This window comes from Octopus sinensis, unplaced genomic scaffold, assembly GCF_006345805.1.
Source record: "Octopus sinensis unplaced genomic scaffold, ASM634580v1 Contig13153, whole genome shotgun sequence".
Lineage (NCBI taxonomy): Eukaryota > Metazoa > Mollusca > Cephalopoda > Octopoda > Octopodidae > Octopus > Octopus sinensis.
The window spans coordinates 61,972-67,746 of NW_021832852.1; positions in this window are offsets into that span (position 1 = coordinate 61,972).

A 5,775-nucleotide genomic window follows, 5' to 3' on the forward strand; every position below is an offset into this window, starting at 1 on the left:
TTTTGGTTAAAATGAACAACTACAATGTCCTCGACTTACATGATGAAGTCCTTAAAACCTTCCCCCCAAAAAAATTAAAAAAAAATTTCTGCATTTTGGTTAAAATGAACAACTACAATGTCCTCGACTTACTGATGAAGTCCTTAAAACCTTCCCCCCAAAAAAATTAAAAAAAAATTTTCTGCATTTTGGTTAAAATGAACAACTACAATGTCCTCGACTTACATGATGAAGTCCTTAAAACCTTCCCCCCCAAAAAATTAAAAAAAAATTTTCTGCATTTTGGTTAAAATGAACAACTACAATGTCCTCGACTTACATGATGAAGTCCTTAAAACCTTCCCCCCAAAAAAATTAAAAAAAAAATTTCTGCATTTTGGTTAAAATGAACAACTACAATGTCCTCGACTTACATGATGAAGTCCTTAAAACCTTCCCCCCCAAAAAAATTAAAAAAAATTTTCTGCATTTTGGTTAAAATGAACAACTACAATGTCCTCGACTTACATGATGAAGTCCTTAAAACCTTCCCCCCAAAAAAATTAAAAAAAAATTTCTGCATTTTGGTTAAAATGAACAACTACAATGTCCTCGACTTACATGATGAAGTCCTTAAAACCTTCCCCCCCAAAAAATTAAAAAAAATTTTCTGCATTTTGGTTAAAATGAACAACATACAATGTCCTCGACTTACATGATGAAGTCCTTAAAACCTTCCCCCCCAAAAAAATTAAAAAAAAATTTTCTGCATTTTGGTTAAAATGAACAACTACAATGTCCTCGACTTACATGATGAAGTCCTTAAAACCTTCCCCCCAAAAAAATTAAAAAAAAATTTCTGCATTTTGGTTAAAATGAACAACTACAATGTCCTCGACTTACATGATGAAGTCCTTAAAACCTTCCCCCCAAAAAATTAAAAAAAATTTCTGCATTTTGGTTAAAATGAACAACTACAATGTCCTCGACTTACATGATGAAGTCCTTAAAACCTTCCCCCCCAAAAAATTAAAAAAAAAATTTTCTGCATTTTGGTTAAAATGAACAACTACAATGTCCTCGACTTACATGATGAAGTCCTTAAAACCTTCCCCCCAAAAAAATTAAAAAAAAATTTTCTGCATTTTGGTTAAATGAACAACTACAATGTCCTCGACTTACATGATGAAGTCCTTAAAACCTTCCCCCCAAAAAAATTAAAAAAAATTTTCTGCATTTTGGTTAAAATGAACAACTACAATGTCCTCGACTTACATGATGAAGTCCTTAAAACCTTCCCCCCAAAAAAAATTAAAAAAAATTTTCTGCATTTTGGTTAAAATGAACAACTACAATGTCCTCGACTTACATGATGAAGTCCTTAAAACCTTTCCCCCAAAAAATCAAAAAATTATTTTCTGCATTTTGATTAAAATGAACAACGCGAATGTCCTCGACATTCATGATGAGGTCCATTAAAACCTTCAAGGCAAAAATCTCACGTATTAAGAATATCCTTGATGAAAACGACAGCGAGAATATTAACAATGATGAACTCCCAATTATTCGCGATAAAGAAATTCAATTCATCCTATGTTGTTCTCTTTAAAATTAAATGCATATATCATTAACGACCATGAATCAAAATTAAAGCTATTATCATAGAGTGTGCAATTAACAGATTTTGAAAAACCACTTTGATAGTTGAAACCACATTAGCACAATCATTAACACAATTTACCACCAATTGACGCACGACCTTGAATAGAGTGTGCAATTAACAGATTTTGAAAAACACTTTGATAGTTGAAACCACATTAGGACAATCATTAACACAATTTACCACCCATTGACAGCGCAATCAGAAGAATTTGCGTAAAAATATTAACTATTTAGTTAAGTTTTTCGTAAAGATAGAATTTATTTTCGGTATGCCTCTTTTCCTAAACTTTTTTATTATTCAAAAATAATTTTTTAAATAGATAACCGAAGGAGGAAAAACGAAGCTGAAGAAAAAACGGTCAGCTTAATAAGGTAATTAATTAAATCTTTTTTGTGTGTCGCTTTTTTGTGTGTCGCTTTCTTGCCTGCTGAATTTCCGCTTGCCGCATCTCCCCCTGCCCCATTTCCGCCAGTAAAAAACAAAAAAGAAAAAAAAGGAAATTACAAAGGAAAAATGAAAAAATTAAATATAAAAAAAAATAAACCACAAAAAATGAAAAAAAAAGTTTGCAATGACAATAAACAAGGCCCAGGGACAGTCATTAAAGGTAGTTGGGTTATTTTTAGAGAGTGAGTGCTTTTCACATGGACAGCTGTATGTGGGATGCTCGAGGGTAGGCAGAAGAGAAAATTTATTCATATATGCCAAGGGGACGGACGACAAACATCGTTTATCAACAGGCGATAGAATAGGGTTACATTAAACCAGGTAGTTTTATACATCTACATAAACTTATAGTTGTTTGATGAAACAGGCCCTTTGATGAAAGCAACAGCGAGAATAATAACAATGATGAACTCCCATTATTCGCGATAAAGAAATTCAATTCATCCTATGTTTTTCTCTTTAAAATTAAATGCATATATCATTATCGACCATGAATCAAAATTAAAGCTATTATCATATTTGACTTTGACAGAATGTGCAATCACAGATAAACAGCTGTCCATGTGAAAAGCACTCACATACAGCTGTCCATGTGAAAAGCACTCACTCTCTAAAAATAACCCAACTACCTTTAATGACTGTCCCTGGGCCTTGTTTATTGTCATTGCAAAACTCATCCTCAAAGGAAATTGCAGCCTTTTAAATCTAAATGGTAATTCATCAGAAATTATCGGAATTCGTGGAATATAAACATCCTCACCTCTATACTTACCTGTTAATATCGTCGCCTCTATTACGTTAGCCATCAAATTTTTGATAACTAACCTCGTTCCGTGCATAATTTAGGTGGCGCAAGATTCGTAATAAACCACTGGAACGCCTATCTTTAACTTTAAAAGATGATTCGGCATTCCAGAGGGATCTAAGGAGTTTAAAAATTAAATCCGGTTGAATTTTTAGAAAATAACAAAAAAAATAAAAAAAACAAATAATTTAAAAACAAAAAAATAAAAAAAACAAAAAAAAAACTTTAAAAATTTGTAAAATAGTATAAACAAAAAAAATCTCTGCCGCCACGGCAACAACCTGTCTAATTTTTTTAACAGCCAATTAAGATAATGCTTAAGAGCCTTTATAGTCCGGAGATTTAGCTTAATGACCTTGATTAGACAAACCACTGGCGGAAATGGGGCAGGCGGAGATGCGGCAAGCAGAGTAGCAGCAGCCAAAAAAGCGACACACAAAAAAGATTTAATTAATTACCTTAAGCTGACCGTTTTTTCTTCAGCTTCGTTTTTCCTCCTTCGGTTATCTATTTAAAAAATTATTTTTGAATAATAAAAAATATTAGGAAAAAAGAGGCATACAGAAAATAAATTCTATCTTTACGAAAAACTTCTTTTCTTAAGGTCGTCTTCCCTCCTTCGGTTATCTATTGAAAAAATTATTTTTGAATAATAAAAAGTTTAGGAAAAGAGGCATACCGAAAATAAATTCTATCTTTACGAAAAACTTAACTAAATAGTTAATATTTTTACGCAAATTCTTCTGATTGCGCTGTCAATTGGTGGTAAATTGTGTTAATGATTGTGCTAATGTGGTTTCAACTATCAAAGTGGTTTTTCTAAATCTGTTACTTGCACACTCTATTCAAAGTCGTGCAATCTGTGATTGCACATTCTGTCAAAGTCAAATATGATAATAGCTTTAATTTTGATTCATGGTCGATAATGATATATGCATTTAATTTTAAAGAGAAAAACATAGGATGAATTGAATTTCTTTATCGCGAATAATTGGGAGTTCATCATTGTTAATATTCTCGCTGTCGTTTTCATCAAGGATATTCTTAATACGTGAGATTTTTGCCTTGAAGGTTTTAATGGACCTCATCATGAATGTCGAGGACATTCGCGTTGTTCATTTTAATCAAAATGCAGAAAATAATTTTTTGATTTTTTGGGGGAAAGGTTTTAAGGACTTCATCATGTAAGTCGAGGACATTGTAGTTGTTCATTTTAACCAAAATGCAGAAAATTTTTTTTTAATTTTTTTTGGGGGGGAAGGTTTTAAGGACTTCATCATGTAAGTTGAGGACATTGTAGTTGTTCATTTTAACCAAAATGCAGAAAATTTTTTTTTAATTTTTTTTGGGGGGGAAGGTTTTAAGGACTTCATCATGTAAGTCGAGGACATTGTAGTTGTTCATTCTAACCAAAATGCAGAAAATTTTTTTTTAATTTTTTTTGGGGGGGAAGGTTTTAAGGACTTCATCATGTAAGTCGAGGACATTGTAGTTGTTCATTCTAACCAAAATGCAGAAAATTTTTTTTTAATTTTTTTTGGGGGGGAAGGTTTTAAGGACTTCATCATGTAAGTCGAGGACATTGTAGTTGTTCATTTTAACCAAAATGCAGAAAATTTTTTTTTAATTTTTTTGGGGGGGAAGGTTTTAAGGACTTCATCATGTAAGTCGAGGACATTGTAGTTGTTCATTTTACCAAAATGCAGAAAATTTTTTTTTAATTTTTTTGGGGGGGAAGGTTTTAAGGACTTCATCATGTAAGTCGAGGACATTGTAGTTGTTCATTTTAACCAAAATGCAGAAAATTTTTTTTTAATTTTTTTTGGGGGGGAAGGTTTTAAGGACCTCATCATGTAAGTCGAGGACATCGTATTGCCAATTTGAAGTTGGTGTGCACACACAGACAGACAGACACACAGACAGACAGACAGACACACACCATACCATTTTATTATTAAGAAATTATATTGTTTGAATGGTTTGTTTGTTTCTTTGAATTTGTCACATTTGATTAATAAGTACGTTTTTTTGATTTTAATATGATAAATTAAAAATTGATTCATTTATGAAAATGAATCCTTGAATTGTATTTGCAGCTTATGTTCTTTCAATGTATATTTAGAATGTTATTATGTTACAAATGATTTTTTAATAAAAGAATTTTAAATCTCTAAACTGGTTACTCCTCTGGCCGGTTGCTGTCGAAACCCTGGGATTGATTGGAAAGGAGTCGTTGTGCTTCCTCAAGTGTATTGGACGTCTCAAGACCTTGAGAACACACAATCCTCTGGAGACGAGATGGCTCCTGCAGAATTTTAAATTAACTTGTGTTGATAAAACTATATTCAAATTTAACAGGATGTATTTAACTACCGATACTTGAATTTATATTAATTGTTATGTAACTATTCGATTATTATATAATAAATTTCATAACTTTCAGATTTTAAAGTCTTTCTGTTCAAATTTTATAAAATGGAACGAAATAGGTAATTTTAGAATAAAAAAGACAATTGACAAAAACTAGACAATAAAATATTTACAGAAAAAGTATTAGTTGCAAGTTCTAACTAAAAAATTGTTTAGTTACTAAGTTAAATTTTTTGGTTAATTTTTTTTAGCTTTTAGGTCAATAAAGTTAGTTTTTGGTTAAAATTTTTATTTTTTAGCTTAATAGAATCGCCCTAGTTATTATAATTAATTTGAAGTTTAAAAATTGAATTTTTAGTGTTTAAAAAGAGGCTTTACCTTTTTATGCCCCGCAACCACTGAAGGCCGCTTTCAACTTGACTGGTCGCATTTAAATGCTTTTTGCTGTGACATGTTTATAGAACACTATCCATATGGCCATGCGGCCACTTATTCTTTACTATTAAATTAC